This window comes from Rutilus rutilus (genome assembly GCF_951802725.1).
Source record: "Rutilus rutilus genome assembly, chromosome: 7".
Lineage (NCBI taxonomy): Eukaryota > Metazoa > Chordata > Actinopteri > Cypriniformes > Leuciscidae > Rutilus > Rutilus rutilus.
Genome location: NC_140221.1, coordinates 28,584,176 through 28,603,344, shown reverse-complemented (window position 1 = coordinate 28,603,344; position 19,169 = coordinate 28,584,176). Strand labels below are relative to the sequence as shown.

Below are 19,169 nucleotides of genomic sequence, written 5' to 3'. Positions count from 1 at the left end.
GAATTAGCCTTTATTTGAATATTTTCAGTTAAATTTTATTTGACGTTTTAGTAATGTTGTTATTTATTGTTTCTATTAATTTATGTATTTTTTATTTTATTTCTAGTATTTCTATATTTATTGTTATTTAAATTTTAGTTTTAATCATTTTAGTACTTCATCTCATTTATTTTTGTTGTTTGCCAATTTAATATTTGTACTTTATTTTATAGAGATATTTGATGCTGTCTTGTAACTAAATCAAACTGCTACACACTGGCTATGGCTATCAGTTATACACAACATTGACAACAGTACTAGAATCTAGTCAATACTAATAGTAGTTGTTGATTAAAACAGCAATGTAAGTATTTAGAAAAGAAACATCTATCCTTTTGTAATCTCCTCCTGGATGTGGATGGATTTTCAGCAGAGGAGGGTGGTTGAAGGGAAAGGTGAGGAGATGTGTCTTGCATAGGGTGGAGGTCACAAAGTAGTTCTTATCTCATTCTATTCACATGTAGACCTTGACTCAAGACACAAGGACTTCAATCAATCAATAAATCTACTGTACTTACACATATTAGAGCGAACTCCGACTTGTGCATTCAAGGAGTTCAGTTCATTCATGCAAAAAAGGACATAGGCATCCCTGGAAAAAAGAAATGGACAGTATAAGGGCAATCACAGTAATAAACACAGTATGTAATGAATTGAACTCAAAGTGAGTGTTAAGCTTACTACTGTTTGAACATTGTTACATGTATAAGCTACCAAAAAATTTACATGATACATCTTGTGCTACTTGATAAGCAGATGAACCAAACAATGTCTCCTACAGAAGTTTCCTTTAAGGTAGGGAAGGCAAGTTAGCTCCCTTCAGAGTGTCTCCAAAGCCACACCTTCTTCAAAACACAAAGACACGCACGAGAGACGCCGTTAAATTACCACGTCTCAAAGCACAAAACATTACAATAATAATGAATTTAAACAACTTACAGAGTACTGACTTGCACCACCTGACTGCTGCACATTGATTTCGGCGTTGATAGTTTTGCCAGAGAAAAGCATTAAACGTGAACAGCTCCAGGAGGAACGTCACGGTTGCCGTCTCTAAATCACGGTTAAGCCATGGCGTGAACTTGTTGTTTTGGTTTAGGAGGAACCGTAAAAGGCAGCTGCTGTTTGTTTGCAGCGCTCAGTGACTGTCTGTCTACAACTCTGCATAGCTTTATGGAACGCGCTGATAACGTGTGTGATGTCTGCGCGAGCAGGTGCGCCGTGCTATGGAAATACATATTATGTAGACAGGCAGGTATAGGACACCGTATATCATTGCATTCGGACCGAACATTGTTTGGTCCTGATACTGATACAGAAGATATATGTACATTTATTAATATTTAGACCACTTCTATTATTGATTGCTATTAGGATGTGAAGAGAGTTTCAACCAGAATAACAAAAAGTGTTCATGAAAAAAATTGCCTGCCCTACCTTTAAAGTCTGCTTAGGTCATTTGTAGGACAATCTTGGTTTGTGTAGGACAATTATTGTGATTACAATTCATATGAATACAAAAGTGGCACAAAATAATGAAATATTCTTAAGTTGTTATTACAATAATAAGTAGCTGACTGTACAAATGTGTATGATAACTGTAATATTAACATTCCCCTGAATAAGTTAATAAGTCAAAACACTTGCGCATTAATTCCAGTAGCCACGTGATGGCACTGTTGTACTGTATGCAAGCTCAGTGGGACAGCTTGAGGTTAAATCATTCCCTCATTCACTCAGAGTCACCAGAGAATCTGTAGTTCTCTCAAGCAATAAACACAATGCCCCATAGTGGTCAGAGCTCAGATCACAGTGGGTGACAACAGCTAACAGTGGAATTTCAGATATGTGTTGCCCTATTTCCCCTACTACCCTGAAGTAAATGTTTTATTGAAGACAACCGTAGAGTTGTACAAAATTAAAATGAATGTAATTGTTCAAATATTAACACTTAATTTAAAGAAGATATTCTGTAGGTACCCTTGGAAATTGTCCTCAAGATATTGGAATTATGACTGAGTGAGAATGCTACTGATCTAGACGGACTCATGCTAAACCCGACAGTTAAAATAGCATATAACTTTAATATGAAATAAAATAACATATCTATATAACTTTATAATGCACAGCTGTATAGCTTAAAGCCATTTTATTCAGCAAATGGCTATTTGTATGTAATTATATATAAATTTACAAAGATTTGCTATAATAATTAACTATAATGCGTATGTGTTCATAGCGCGTACGATAGCATTGTTAACATGATACAAGGTTGTGAGCGGATATGTGTCTGTTTGTTGAATTTGTCCGTTTATGTACTTAATTACAGATAAATATGAGACAGACAGTTACATTCCTGTCTGCCATTTGCTACACATTCATATGGTTGTGCTTGTGCATATGTGTAAACAAATGTTTGTGTTTTTACACACAGAAGGGTCAGGAGGTTGTATGCCTTATTCAAGCGGCACCATATGGCCTGAATGTCTGTCAGAGCCAAAAGGCAAAAACAAACAACTAACTAACTTAATGTTAACAAAAAGTTCAAAATCACTAACAGTGTTTAGAAACGAATGACATTTTACCTCAAAATAAATCAGAAGCACGTTTTAGCCAAACAAACATTGCAAAAGACTTCGAAGGGTGTGTGTGTATGTGTGTTTGTGACACATGTGGTTCTTTGATGTTTGGGATTACAGTCGGATTACATCATGGTAGTTTGGATGGGAGCACCTGTATTATGATACACAGATGAAAAGAGGGGCTGGACTGAGGTCTCTCCTGAAAAAAGAAGAAAACAATAAGACAAGCTTGTTTTCAGACATACCCCTGAAGAGTGTAAAGTTTATGCAAATCTGTGTATGTATAGGCGTGAATGTGTGTTTGTACCTTTAAATTAGTACTGAATGTCCATGTACGATTTCAGTATAATGTTTGTTTGGAAGTAACCATCAGGAGGTAGCTATTATATACACAGCTATCTGGAATACTTGATTCTGATCATTCATGGCATATATTATATCAAATATTTCTGAATTCATGTCTAATGTTCATATAACTTAAAAACTAACTAACTAAAACAGAAATAAAATACAGCTAAAAGATTATACAATTAAAATATAAAAATAACAGCTAAATCAAAATCTTAATAAATAGTACAATAATATATATAGTACTTAAATAACACTAAAACAAATTTTATTTTTAAACATTATATTAATAATAATAATAATATAAAAAATATAGTATATTAATAATATAGGTTTGATGAGGGAATGCATGAACTAAACAGACAGATGAATAAAAGCAGTGTTATTTTAGTATTATTTATATACTATTAGTATTTATCAGTATTTGTGTAATTTTATATATAGGTGCATCATTATAGTAAAATGCAGCAGTATATCAGCAGCAAACTTCAAGCAGTCAACACCAGGCTCTTAATCGAAGCCAGAGCTCTGCAGTGCGTCGAGCTGAATGCGTAATGACTGAATTACAATCAGGTTTGGGTGAGAGCAGGATTAGTTCTGTCTTTGAAGGTCCGAGGTCTGATGTGGTTTCTTGTTTCACAGTGCAGCAGTGCCTTGCATATTGAGAACAGAGGCTGTGCGAGTGTGAGTGTGTGTGTGTGTGTGTGTGTGTGTGTGTGTGCTGGAATGTTACATGTGCGTTTATGGAACAAAACAGGATAGAATGTTACACAACCCACGCCTTTAAGTCCATGCTATGCTTGCCATGCTAACTTCCTTCTCCTCTTTCTGCCTTTTCTCCACTGATTTTTCCTCTGTCTCTGTTTTCCCCCATGTGAGCCTCTGACACCCCCATCACCGCCAACAACTCTCTCTGTGTATATATTTCTGAGATCAGCCGTGGCTGGGTAGATTGAAGTGGACAGCGGTGCAGAGCACACGCTCACTACTGCCTCCCCTGACCTAGAAACAGAGAGAGAGAGAAAACTGAAAGGTTACTGAGAGGATAAAAGTGTCTTGTGTGGGTGGCTTTACTTAGCTACGATATGGGGACAAACCCCTACAAGTGAGCTAAATCTGACAAAAGCTTCCATTTGGGGACATTTTAAGATTCATAACTATAATCATAGATAAGGGCTAGTATTGAACTCACATGGGAAAGATGAGTGTAATGAATATAATGTTCTGAACTTAAGACAAAATATGTGACCCTGGATCAAAATTATCGATTTTTCAAGTAAAGATCATGTTCCATGAAGATATTTTGTAAATTTCCGACCGTAAATATATGAAACATTTATTTTTGTGAGTGAATGCAGCAAAATCGCGAACATAAATGGAGAACTTTAAAGGCGATTTTCTCAATGTTTAGATTTTTTTGCACCTTCAGATTCCAGATTTTCTCGGCCAAATACTGTCCTATCCTAACAAACCATACATCAATGGAAAGCTTTTTTATTCAGCTTTCATGTGATGGATAAATCTCAATTTCTAAAAATTGACCCATGTGACTGGTTTTGTGGTCCAGCGTCACATATATCATGAAAGATGTAGGCCTACTTTGTAAGATGTGAATTATCCAGGTTATAAGTTACTAAACTAGTTAGTTGAACAGGAGCTCCACACCTGGTCTGGAAGAGAATTTACACTCCTAATCCTCTGCGAGACTACGTCTGCCTGGCACATAGTTAAAAATGCATAAGCCATTTTCTTATTAATATTTCACACAAGTAAGCTCCCTATCACCAGTGCAGCTGTAACCATGCAAGCAGTACAGAGAGAAGGGAAGTGAGAGACTAAAAGAATATAAAAGAGAGAAGAAGAAAGGGAGGATGGAACCCTGTTTTCCAGTGTAACCAGACTATTGTTATTAAACCATTTCTATGTAGAATCATGTCAAGCAAGCAAGACTATGTATACATAAGAACGTTTTGGGGTATTTAAAGCTCAAATGTTTAATGAAACGGTTTAACATAAATTGTGAATTGAGCTTCTCACTTATGCAACAATATGAGTACGTATCAAGTAAATGACCAACTCTTGTGACAGCACAGCAGAAGTGGTTTTTTTTTTTTTTTCATAACCAAGTATATTTTCTCTTTGCATTGAAGTGAATCAGTTTCAATAACCACTGCAAGCCTATAGTGTAGAGTAACACCATCTAGTGGTAGTATGGCCAAACTGTATTTAGGAAAAATAAAAGACATCGACCCCACCATTAAAAAGGACTTACTTTTATGATTGTGATTGGTAAGATTGTTTTTTTACGTTTTGAAAGAAGAATCTTTTGCTCACCAAGGCTGCATTTATTTGATAAAAATTACAGTAAAAACAGCAATAACTGTAATTTATTCCCTTGATGGTAAAGCTGAATTTTCAGCATCATTACTCCAGTCTTCAGTGTTACATCCTTCAGAAATCATTCTAATATGATCTGATTTGTTGTTTAAAAAACATCAGAAAACACCAAACTTTTGAATGGTGGTGTATATATCCACAAGTAAACAGGCTACTGTATGAAGCAGCATAATCAAAGCATAATTAAACGCTTAAAGCATTAACCACTGACATTTCATCTCGGTCATTCTGCATTTCTTCAGCAAACTGTATTTTAGTGATACAAGCCATACAAACAACTATTTTGTGAGCCAGTGTCTGACCGTCCCCACTCACCTAGGAAAGACATGTGTTCATAGTGCTAATTTTTTATTAAAATCATGATCAATTTCTCTACAACCAAGTAGGCTTGGTAACGCCTATGGGAAAAAGGTGTGACAATTCTTTAAAAATGTTAATGTGACCTGGTTTCAACTGCTAGACACATTAAAATGATCTTCAATGTCCTCCTAACCATCTCTGGTATAGTTTGTGTTTCTCCGTGGCTGTTTCTTTGCCATTGCAAGTTGATTTGCTGATACTTTCATTCTAGAATGTATGCAAGTGAAGTGTTTTGCTGTCACTGTATAAACCTGAATTTTCTGTCAGCCATCAAAGGTGAAAAAAGCATTGCAGATCATATTTGGACAGCGTCACACAAGAGTGATATGTGGAATTACATTTCATTGTTTATGTTGTCATATTTTGTTTTAGAAATGATTGAATGAAATTGTCTTTAATTGTAAGTTCACATGTAAATGGAAGGAACAAGATTGAAGAAACTGATGGCCTTGGTACAAAAGATAATGTGTTGAAAATGACACAAGTAACAGTTGTGCTCATGGATAGTTTGTTTTATTTTGCATTGCAAAAGCACCTTTACAATCATATTTGCAAAGACACACACAAGAACAATTACACAAAGAAAGGACAACAAACAATTTAACTTGTAAACTCATTTTGAGTCGGACATGAAGAAATTGCTCAGTGAGTAAATCAACAACCATTTTGACTGATTCAGTGAGAGATTATTAGACTGAATTAAACTAATAACTCATGGGAACAAACTGGCTGCAGTGTTTGTTGCCGTGGGCAAGCAGTAATAACACAATATAAGGACATGTTGTCTCTTTATTGTCTTATTTATTTCATAACACCCAGGATTTCTTTGAAATCACTTTCAGTTCAGACCAGGAGTGTCTCTAGACTTTCATCAGGACTGAAAAAAAAAAAAGTCCCCATTTTTTTATAGGCCACTCTTTTTTAAAATACTGTTATGGATGTATACATAAATTGTCTTTACTTGCAGTATAGAGTCTTTTACAGTCTGCATGCACAATAACGAGCTGCTTCATCGATAACAAGCGATGGAAGACAATTGCATGTTCTGTTTTTTCAACATTGTAGGTTAATATCCACGCCATCCAGTGCTCTTTTTGTTTTCTGTCTTATAAATAAATCCAGTTATGGTTGTGAGAAACCACTGCAGACGCTTCAGTGTGCGAGTGAACGTTCTGAAGGAATCAAACTGAATTGGAAACTATTTCAGAACCCATTCGTTCAAAAGAGTGATTCTAGTTCCGATTCGAAACAGCTGATAAGAAAACACATGATTGCGGAAATATTATTAGGGAAAAAAAAAATTCTCAGGAGGGTATTTGGTCAAATTCATTGTCAAACAAGCATTTATCATTACTAATATTTAACTGGGGCACAGAAGTAAGGCCCAGTAAAAAGGGTCTACTTGCATTTTTATTTATTTATTTATTTAATAGATTCAAGTTTGAAGAAACAGATTTTTGATTTGTTATAAATATATGGATATGAATTATCTTTGCCTGCAATACTGTCATTCACAAGCTGCACATGCAAAGAAGATTTGCTTCATTGCTGGCAAGTTATTTTCCAGATAAAATATATATATATTTTTTTCATGGAAATCTGCTCACCATACTTGCATGAGACGATTCATAATGATGGAAATAATTATAACGCACAATCACACACGCATTCAAACAGCATGCAAGGCTGCAGCCAGTAGCAGTGACATGTCTTGAGATCCTGTTGCAGAACTCAGGCCTGTGTGTCTAAGTATGTGTGTGTTTGTGTGCGTGCGTGCAGAGGATCGATCCAGCCATCGCTAGCACCAGGGCCCTGAGAGACATGAGGCGGGTAGAGCGAGAGGGGGATGGATGAAGAGAGAGAGAGAGAGAGCAGCAATAGCAGCAGCACAGCTATTCAAGCTAACTCGTTATGTCCAGGGCTTATTGGAAAACAGTCCGACTGAGGCTCGCCACTGAAATTAGTTATTGATCTTGCCTTCCCATCCCCAACCTGCCTCTCTCTTGCCCTCCTCCTCCCCCTCCGCTTTGGGACCGCAAAAGCCTCTTCTGCTGATTCCTACTCTTTTTCATTTGTTCCCCTCTTCCTCATTCGTTCCCCGGCTCTCTCTTTCAGCAGACACCCTTTTTCGTTCCATACACACATTCGTGTTTTACGTTTTCGGTCCTTTGTTGCCTAGAACCAGCCTTCCGTGGTTTTGATCAGTTCTCTCTTTCTCGTCAGTGGCTCTCTGATTGGTTAACCCTCTGCCGATGTCTCTCTCTCTCTTCTTATACCATAACTTCTCCTATCTCTTTGCCTACCTATCATTCTTTGTAATTCTGTTTTCTTTCCCATCCACTGCCTTCCGTCAACCTTGTCGTGCTATCGTTCTCCCTTGTTGTTCTTTTCTCATCCACGAGTGACTTTCTTTTCCATTGCTCTCTTTTTATTTCTCGTCTTCGCCTCCTTTCTCTCAGCTGCATCAATTCTGCAGTCAGTGGCACTCACTAGTTATAATTTAAAGGAAAGAGAGCGAGAAAGAGAGAGAGAAATGGAGAGAGACAGAGCTGAGGGATAAATGCAGATGTAATTGGTGCAGTGAGGGGAAAGGAAATTAAGAATGTGTCATAATGGTTACGCCATAATCCTAGAAAATAGACATATTTACACACAAAACAAAATATGCATTCACATATTAGCACACACAACAACTACAAGCAGAACCACATGATGCCATTGTGACTAATGTATGATCAAGAATGATGTGTAGCTAAAAAATATGATTATTGCAATTGCAATGCAGCAAAAAATAATGTTAAACCTAAAGGTGAGTTTAAGTTTTAGTCAAGATTTTGGTTCTGTGTAAATGAGATGCTGTTGTCATGACACTCAGTGTGTGCATTGTGTTCCGTCAGCTGTATATACTGTACGCATTAATATGTAAAGAAACAGTGCCAAAGTGGCTATAAATCATCAAACAGATGCAAGCAAGGAAGACCAATTATAATTCTGTATGCAGAATTGCAGATACAGTATTGTTCACATTTTTGCAGTATAATCAACATATGCACGTCTACATAATCTACATATGCAAATATTACAATGATCGTCATTGGATATTTTCAAACTTGAATCTCAAATTTTCTAAAAGTATAACATTGACAAAAAACACAAATCTAAGGCTATCATCTACAAAACAAAGCTTAAATAGAGTCTGTACGAGTGCTATTCAATCTTCTGACCTTCCTCCTGAGCAGTGCCTGGATTTATCCGCTGCAGTTAATGTAATTTCTTTGTGTCTCCTGAGTTATGGAATCATATTATCAGCATATTGAGGTGCATAGCAAAGTATGCCAGATAAAAACATGTTAAAGAGCAGTCAACTCATCTTTAAATTGTACACAAGTTATACAACACATTCTGACTTGTGTCTAACATACCATTAATACAAGTTTAAGACAGTTTGTTCATTAATGAAAACTATAGAGTCTACAGAGTCTAAAAAATAAAAAATCCCAGTGCTAAATGTAAAATCTCTGTGATGTACAGCAAATTTGTCAATGTACCCAAAGACTCAACAAATCATAAAAGATTGGCTTGGATTGATGATCTTCAAATGGAAGTTACAGAAAGTGAATGGAAAAAAATTGCATTCAAGCGCAAACATTATCAATCAATTCCAATATAATTGGATAATGACTTTATTGAAAAGTTGAATAAATTTAATCAAAATATTCTGGATATCTGTGGAAAATGTAAAACTCATAAGGGAACACTATTTGGCAATGTGAGCACTACAGTCCTTTTGGAAAGAAGTAGTGTAATATCTAAAAGGATTAGTAAAGAAATCGGTTTGCCCCAAAATCTGTGGTCTGCATCTGCCTTATCTTTGAAAATACACGAACAGAAGTTTGTAAACCTGTGTTTATTGCAAAGGAAACGCCTGATTGCCATACACTGGAAAAGTATTTATGGTTCATCTTTATCATTCTGGATCAAATAATTGTTTTCTTGTATAGCAATAGAAAGAATTACTCAATCCAACAAAACACACATTTTTACAATATCTGGGACTCCTTCCTTCATTTTCTAGAACAGAATGGACCAACTCTTGAGTAATACCAAAAATGTGATCATGCCAAAGTGTTACATTCACACACATTATATTTACATGTGCAGGTTCACACGCGAAAAAATAAAAAAATAAAAAAGTCTAAATCACATAAAACAGCTTTAGAGAAAGTTCTGTGGCACTATATTGTTGCTCTGGAGCTTTATTGTCTTCTGTTTCTGTTTCTCTTTTTAATTTTCTTTCCTTTAGTAGGGACAAAGAGAGGCCCCCACATTACTTAATTTCATTCTTTCGGTCACATGAGCATTAACATGTGGAGAGAACATCGAACTGACATTCTTAAGGTAGCTTTACCAGGTCAGGGTAAAGTTTCTGACTCAAGTTCCCAGGCTGCATTGCTTTCTCATTTCAAGTAGACGCCACCAGGAAGGCAGCTTGAAAAGAACTTGGCCTCTGATTGGGCCATTAATTGAAGTGTCAATGATTTGTGCTCAAATTACAATTGGACAACAACAATGAACTGACATGTACACTTAAGTGATTCAGTCAGGGAACGAGGAAGATTCTGTGCTTGGCAACAATGTTGTTGGCTCATTTATCATGCTGCTGCCATTTGGCTACCAATACCACAGTTCTCTGGGAAAACAGTTGTCTGGTCATGTTTGTCAGGGTTCATATTTAGGCTGCACAAATGAAAGGAAAATTTTACATCTAAGAAATAGATTTAACTTCTAATTCTCTTCTTCCTGTTTAATTGTGACCCCTAAACCGTTTTCAGGGTTATCATTATTTAGAACTTATTTTTTCGTTTTCAGTTTATTTATTTCACCCTATGGCTTTTAATTTGTTTTATTTTAGTTGCAAGGGTTTTGTTTCAATTAGTGTTTCGTTTTATTCCATTAACAAAAATGTTTTCATTTAGTTTTTGCTAACACTGACAGCTTTACAATTTTACCAAGAAACTACTGAAGCAGAAGTTACATTTTGTAGTCAAACAGGAAGCAGTAACCTCAGCTCAATTAACCCACAGCCCTCCCGCTCTTAGCGCTCCGTACGCTCTTGCTCTCTTCTGATCTCACTAGGCTGGGAAACAGAGCTCCAGGAGGAGAAAACTAAGGAACGGGAATAGTAAAGGGGGTTGGTGGAGAACACGGGAACAAAGCAGGAATTTAAATGGAGCCCATCATCCTCCCCCTCCTCCATTCGAACCCCCTCTGCACCCCCTGCCCAAATGCCTCCCAGCCCCCGCCTTTTCATGCGCCTGTCAGGGCTCTGCAGCGCGGGGGTAGCTGTACAGCTTGGCTTCAGGGGGAGTGTGGTACGATAAGGGTCTTCATGCCGTGCATGGTTGTGGGATGTGGCAGGGAGGGTGTATTAGGGTCATCGCGAGAGCAAGATTGTGAGGTGAAAGGAATGTTTACTTTATTGGGATCCCCCACTTGCTCTCCCAAATGGAAAAAAAGTGCTTCCTGGAACCTACCACATATCACCTGGCTCTGGTTTAGCCTCTTTTTGTGTATGTATGTGTGTGTGTGTGTGTGTGTGTGTGTGCTAGGTGTAAAGTCCATTAGACCTCTAAATTCTAGTATGGTAGTCCAATAACCCACGTTCCAGAGAGGGGAGCTGGTCTCATGGCTAACCAAGAGTAAAGATTAACCGTAACACATGCAACTCTATAAAACAAATGGCTTGTGAGCACCTCCTGGAGGAATTACCTCTCTGTTTTATGAGAGAAATGGTATTTGTCCTTCTCAACAGATGAGATGATTGGTGATCTATGGAAACGAGAGCTCTTCACTCTCTTCCATGTGAGAAATGACCTCCAGAATTCAATAAAAGACAGGGTTTTCTACAATACAGGAATAGCAGCCATTCATAGTGCAAATATATCAATGGTGAAATCAATTTGCTGGTCTTGATGTGTGATTTTGTACTGTGCTTACGAACCTTTGCGGTTTTTAGAATGTTAAATGGACAGTTCACCCAAAAACGAAAAACATTTACTCATCCTCGTGTCAATCAAACATGTATGACTTTCTTTCTTCTGTGGAACATAAAGATATTTTAAAGAATGTTGGTTACCTAATAGATTTCGTCCCCATTGACTTCCATTATATTTTTGACCATACAATGGAAGTCAATGGGAAATGTGATTTTGGGAAATCAGAATCTTTTTCAAGAAATATACATATAATGTCATATCTCCAACTGAGCTGGAGTCACCATAAGGATCATCTTCTGTTCTTCATGTCACCTATTGTTCTGAGATTAACCTTTCTCCTTCCACATAATATTGATGCAATCTGAAAATGTGAGCCAGGAAAACAGTCATCTCCTTCCATGAGTTCTCTCCTCCACCCACCATTTCCCCTTATTGCACAGAAACAGACAGGAAGTGCGTCATAACTAAAGGAAGTACTTCCAGGAAACGGAGCAAAAGCACAAAATAAAGAGGGCGGATATGAATATGATGAAGAAATGGCAATCCTTTCTTTTGCTTATTTGATCAAAATATGCATTAAATAAATAAAATTAGAATAAAAATATTTTGGTCTAACTGAGTCTGAAAATTCTTAAATAGCGGAAACTCACTTCTAAAAATCAAAGTAGTGCTATGACAAATAGGTTAAGGCTGTTGAAATCTCAGCTGTGCAGTTGTGGCAATTAGCCTGTGGTGGTGCTCTAGTTCCTATCCACGGTCATGTGATTAGCGTAGTAGCAACCATTAACCATCAGGTGGCACTGTTAGTTAGGGCACTTCCCAGTATTCTTGACCCAGCACTTGCAAGCTACTCAGTGCTGCTAGCACAGGAAGAGATGAAGTGGACTATTTGGCCCAAAAAAAGTACATGGGGCTGAGTTCAATGACTGGAAATCACAGAGGAGATAGGGCAGGGAGCGGAGGTGAGTCAACCTCATCTGCCTCAGCAGGACTCTTGAGCCTACTCATGCTTTTATCAGCAAGCAGATCAGCAATACATTCACCGCCTCACTTTGTTGACGAAAAATCAAAGTTGTTCCCGTTTACACACTAACAATAAAATTACACAGGTTTGGGAACGAGGACAAGTGGTTCAATTCAACCTAAATTAATATGGTTTAAACGAACAACTTATAAAATGTAAAGGGCCTTTTAACGGTTCCAAAAAGTTTCAAAGTCGCTATATATATTTGAAGCTACTTAACTACTAAAACCGCAACAGGGTTAAAGGAATTTTTTTTTTTTTTGCCAGCTCAACCTGCAACAATGTTCTTCTACCACACTTTCCATGTGCTTTTGCATGGAGGCATAAAGAAGAGCTGGATGGTTGTGTACTGTAGGCAAAACTGTCTCTGTCAAAGTTATAGGTTTAATGTGAGCTTTAAACCCTTTTCAGCTCCAGAGCAGTGCAGCTCTTGTTTACCGGGAAGAGAATGACGTAGGACATTACATAAGATTGAGTCTGCCTTTCACAAAAAGTGGTATGGAACAATCTTTAAAACCAGTTCGTTGAATGTTAACTAGGCTACACCACACCAAGAAACAATATCACCTTCTGTGTTGGGTGTGTGGCGTGCTAAATAGGTTGAATGACTCTTCAGGGTGTGGCAAGGCAGGTTTGTGTTTGTTCACATGTTTTGTGTACTGGCTGCAGGTAATTTAATCCAAAATGTTACTTTTTGATTTAGTAATCTCATTTTAATTATAATTAACTAACTGTTAATTAACTAATGAATTAACTCTTTGACAGTGCTCTTTTTTTTAACACTGTATGTGGCAAGATTGTGGTTGTACACAGATCTCATCGTTCATTTCTTTGGTGTTTTTGCCCCCAGAATGTCGTGGCCAAACTACGGATCATTTTGATTGGCTGTTTTATGAGCAGTGTTTATTTAAGATTGCCCTGCCCAATTTAAATAAGACATTTGCCCTTACAGTCAGAGTGAATTTGACAGTACTGAGTTTGGGAAGTCAGGTGTATCTTACACCAAAAGAATGAAAAAAAGTTGCTTATCAGCATGGAAAAAAATACAGCACTATATATAAGGCTCTAGGGCTCAGAAGAACCATGATCACAGCCATAATGTCTGAATGGAGACTGTTTGGAAAAGTTGTACATTTTACACCGTCTACACTGGATCTTGATATAATTTTCCACATTTATAGGCTACAAATTTAAAATGATTTGTGTACCTCCAACTCTACCCAATTTCATTTTGAGCTATTAAATTTAACAAAAAGTTTAAAAAGAAGAAATATGAAATATGAAATGATTGAACAAATACATAAAACATTGGCTGAACAATGATGAAAAAGGCCATAATATCCAAATAGAGAATGTTTGGAATTGTTGTTGTATCGTGTCATGCCATTCCAAAACAGTTTGAGGCTGTCTACACTGGACACAACAAAGTGACCATTGTAAATCCATTTGTCCATCATGTCAGAAGCAGCGCAGGTAAGCGGAGTACGTCAGAAATAGAACGCGGCTTGAGTTTACTGATGGGGATTGTTGCATCATGCCACATGTAGACAGTATCACTTATTATAATGGGTTCTATTGACTTTTGTGTCGCATTGCGCCGCTTACATCCAGTTTAGACACGCCGTTACAAGGAGGATCTATCTTAGCCTACAAAAAAGTTGTAGAAATTTGCCAGAAATTTTGTGCTGCAGTCGTGCAGTTTGATATTAATAAGATCCACATGGATACCGTTTGAGAAGCATCAATCGTAAAGGACTATAAAAACCATACAGTTTGCAGTTGGCTTTAAACACAATATGTGTTTATTAAAGAAAATTATGGAGATGATTTTGTTGAGGAGATGACTTGTTCTTCGGATGAGACGTTAAACCGAGGTCCTGACTCTCTGTGGTCATTAAAAATCCAAGGATGCCCTTCGGGAAAAAAAGTAGGGGTTTAACCTGGTCAAATGTGTCCATCGTGGCCTTCTAATCATCCCCATATACTGATTGGCTTCATCACTCTGTCTCTCCTCCACCAGTAAGTTGGTGTGGTGGGCGTTCTTGCACAATGACTGCCGTCGCATCATCCAGGTGGATGCTGTACACTGGTGGTGGTTGAGGAGATTCCCCCTTCCATATGTAAAGCGCTTTGAGTACCTAGAAAAGCGCTATGTAAATGTAACAAATTATTATTATTAATTTTGAACTTCTTCAAAATTATTTTTATACCAACCTCCAACTCTATATACTTGATCTATATCTATCGTTATACTACAACAGCAACAAAGTAAGGAAAAAAGGTTGAACGAATACATAAAAAATTGGCTAAAGATGAAAAAATGTGTGTGCATTTTAATAAACTTCACAGTTGTGTCAAATGTTATACACTGCCCCATTTTGTTCAATGTTCGAAACTACTTCAGTATTAGTAAATGTGAAAAGTAATGCTGCAACCCTCCTTGCCTACTCAGACATTATATTTTATTTTTACATTTAGGAATTCTATTTCTATTACTTAGATTTAGGTGAAAGTTTAGAGTAAGTGCTATATCAAATTAAACAAGAGGACCTGATTTAGAAAATACCAGTTCTCTTATTTAACATCCATTAACCTGATTGCAAGTCAAATTGTAACACTGAAGTGGAATGTTGATTTTTGTACATCAAAATAGTTTTTTTTTGTCCTATGCATCCATATTATTTACAAACAGAGACTATCTGGAAGATGCTGCTCATGTATCATAGAGATTTCATTCTTGCCTAATTTCTAAGTGGTTAAACTGACGTTAAACCGAGGTTAAACCGAGGTCCTGACTCTCTGTGGTCATTAAAAATCCCAGGATTTTTTGGAAAAAAAGTAGGGGTTTAACCTGGCCAAATTTGCCCATTGGCCTCTGTCCATCATGGCCTCCTAATCATCACCATATATACTGATTGGCTTCATCACTCTATCTCTCCTCCACCAGTAAGCTGGTGTGTGGTGGGCGTTCTGGCGCAATATGACTGCCGTCGCAGCAAGCAAGTCAAGCAAGTCAACCTATGTTACAACAGTCTCCAGTCTCCCTGAAGAACTTATGACATTAAGTATAAGCAAAACAGAAAATCAGACACTTTTTCAAAGCGCTATAGCTAATGTGACTCACTAAAGTAAAACTGTCCTCTCTCCCCCTCCCTTCTCCCTTCTGTTGAGTCAAACTGTAACATTTACTTCTCCATCTCAACTGCTTTGCCGTTTCTCTCTCTTTCGCCCTCCCTCTCTCTGATTGGAGATTAAATGGGCATCCTGCCAGTTTTTCATATTTCCTGGCAGCAAAGGGGCCAGCCAACTTCCTGGAGGGGAGGGGCTTACTGAAAGGTTACATTTGCACAATGTGCCTATGGAAAAACACAGAGCGGGGAGAGAACACAAGAGAGGGAGAAAGAGAGAGGGGAGGGGCAGCAGGGGAACAGAGAAAGGGAGGGGGAGCTTGAGAGAGCGTTAGGCAGCTTGGGCTAAACTAAACGACTCTACCATTCTGCTGTGCTCGGGTAATGGAAAAAGCCCTCCAGGGGAATATTCAGCATGCAAGAGTATCGAGTTGCTCTCCATCATTACAATGCTGCCTAACACCCCCCCACCCCCACTCCCCTTTCGGTCCCTCCCCCGCAATGGCCCCCTCCTCTTCCTAAAGCTTCATTTTTCCCTCCTTTTTCTCCCATCCATGCGTCTGTGAAATGAAAAGGCTTTCTGGGAGGCTAGCTGAGGGCCATGGGAGGTTGTCTAAGCCTGGCCTATCTGAAGTCGATGTATAGGTGTTCATGTGCATGTATGTGTTTGTGTGAGAGGCAGGAGCTGGTTGATTGGTTATGGGAATGGAGCTGTAGTTGTATTGGTTTATGTGTTGTAGATACATAATGGAAACAAACATCCTTGTCATTATCTTTTCATAGAAAGACAGAGAGAAACCGATGGAGATAGGAAGTGTTTGCTGTAAAGTCATTTAGTGAGTTAAATGCCTCAGTTAGGCATAGAGGCCCGTTCACACCAAGACAAATGTTTGGTGTAATAACATTTTTAATTTGAATGAACAGCTGTTAATGCATCTGTTCAGACTGAATTTTTTAAAGGAAAGGTTTTCAAATCTCGGTACCATCGCACTGCGAAGAAAACTGACCAACCCAATGAGATTTGCGCTTTTGGCCACATGACCAGAGCTGCTGCTGTTACATAAAACTATGGCATGGTGGCACTCACAAACAGACTATTTTGCTAAGCGATAGTGAATAGCAGAGGAAGAATCCGGAACATCTATGTTGTCTCTGTACTCTTGTATTCAGTGTTATTTGATAAACACTATTGAGATTACAAAAACCTGGCTGTTTGAGAACATTTAAATACTGTTTGACTTCCTTTCTTCGCAGTGACAAAAACGGAAAGTTGTGCAATACTTTCCTTGTGTACCACTGTTTTTCAGAATTTCCACCTACAGTCAGAGAGAGAATTTGCATTGGCAGTTTTTTTTGAACAGCATGTGAAAATCTGACCATTTTTCATGGCGAAAATTCTTGTTGTAAACAGGCCTAAAATCTATACCTCATATATTGAATAATTTACTCACCCTCATGTTGTTCCAAACCTATATGACGTTTCTTTTTCCTGTTGTGGAACACAAGAGTAGATATAAAAAAAAATGTGTCCAGACAATGAAAGCAAATGGGGTCCAATGTTGTTTGGAATCAATTATCTTTTTTTATTGTATGAAAATATGCTATTTTTATTCAAACCTTTTGGATGGACAAATTCCAATCTAAAGTCTACACATATTTCTGCTAATTTATTTATTTTTCTTATTCTTTTTTTATCATTTGCAGACTGCCACGCCATATTTTGAATTATTTTTGTTCTGTGCTGGTCTATAATTTAGAAATAACTATTTTATGATGAATATGATATGAAGAAAAAGAAAACTAAATTGTGATTGGTCGCTTTACATGTTGTTCAGACTGTTTAAGTATGTGGTTCTCAGGCCACAGATAGAAACTTAGACTTAGAGCAAAGGAAAAACAAATTTCACAGAGAAAAAACGAGAAATTAGTATTGAACAAGTATTTACAGAAAAGGAATTTCCAAAAAGATTTGAGACTTGACTCAAATAATCATGACAAAAGACTTGACTTACCCTCTACATTAGAGGCTCTCTTGGCCAGAATGAGACTTATTTGTGGATATGCTCTGATATTTGCATGTCCTTCTACGTAATCGGCATCTGTGACAAAATAGACCAGCACTAATGATGGTAGTGATGACATTTAGAAAGCCAGGCACACTGCACACTACCACACCCTTCCCACTCCTACTCACTCAGTATTTCAAGCGCAAAAACACTGCTAAATTCTGGCAGGACTGGCAAACTACTTGCACAACCAAAAATAAACTGTATACTCATGGGGGCCTGAAGTGTCAGTGCAAACAATTTAAATTTAAAATTGAATGGATAGTCTTTTTGAACAATACTCTGTTCTGCCCAGGTTTTGAAATCCCTATAAAGAGAGAGATGGAAAGAGTTTGAACGAGAAGCAGAGGAAAAGCTAAATTATTGTCCCCCAAATCCTTTTCATGTCTGTTTGAGCTTTACAGCCACACACTGAGAGGTTACTACAGTTTAGCACAGCACAGGCAAGGCATGCATCGTCCACAAGACTCCTGTACACTCTCATACAATCTTTTCCCCCAGTAAACTTCATTTTCTCAGTGTCCCTTACTCATTCTTTCACACAAACACTCTCTCTCACACACACACACACACGGTTTATGGGGACTTTCCATAGACATAACTTATACATACAGCTTTTGCACGAATCTGAACTTTTAAAGTTATTGTCTGAATTTCCAGCATCATTACTCCAGTCTTCAGCAGAACAAGATCTTTCAGAAATCATTCTAATATGCTGTTTCGCTGCTCAAGAAACATTTCCTATTATTATCAATGATGAAAACATTTGTGCTGCTTAAAATGATTGTGGAAACAGTGATTCTTCTTTGGGGGGATTTTTTGATTCATGGAAAGTTTAAAAGAACAGCATTTATTTGAAATAGAAATCTTTTGTAACAGTATAAATGCCTTTACTCACTTTTGATCATTTTAATAAGTCCTTGCTGAATTAATTATTTTAATTATATTTACTTTTAAAAAAAAATATTTATATATATATAAAAAACATTTTTTTTTTTATTTTTTTTTTTAACTGAGCCCAAACTTTTGAGTGAGCCCATCATTTCCCTAAAACCATTCCTGAACAATGTGTGCGGTGTGCATTATCCTTCTGAAAGAGGCCACCGCCCTAGGGAACACCATTGTCATGTCAAGGGTTGTACCTAGTCTGCAAAACAGTTTAGGTAGGTGGCATGCGTCAAATTTACATCCACATGAATGGCAGGACCCAGCAGAACATTGCCCAGAGC

At 37.5% G+C, this 19,169-nt stretch overlaps 1 long non-coding RNA gene across 1 annotated transcript; it reads right to left on the bottom strand.

Moving 5' to 3' along the window:
- Positions 1-13,960: 13,960 nt before the first annotated feature.
- On the bottom strand, positions 13,961-18,008 carry LOC311293796. The gene is made up of 3 exons (XR_014627960.1): positions 17,887-18,008; positions 17,326-17,363; positions 13,961-14,895 (listed from the first exon to the last, which is right to left on the bottom strand). It is a non-coding gene; the product is annotated as an uncharacterized lncRNA (long non-coding RNA).
- Positions 18,009-19,169: the final 1,161 nt, after the last annotated feature.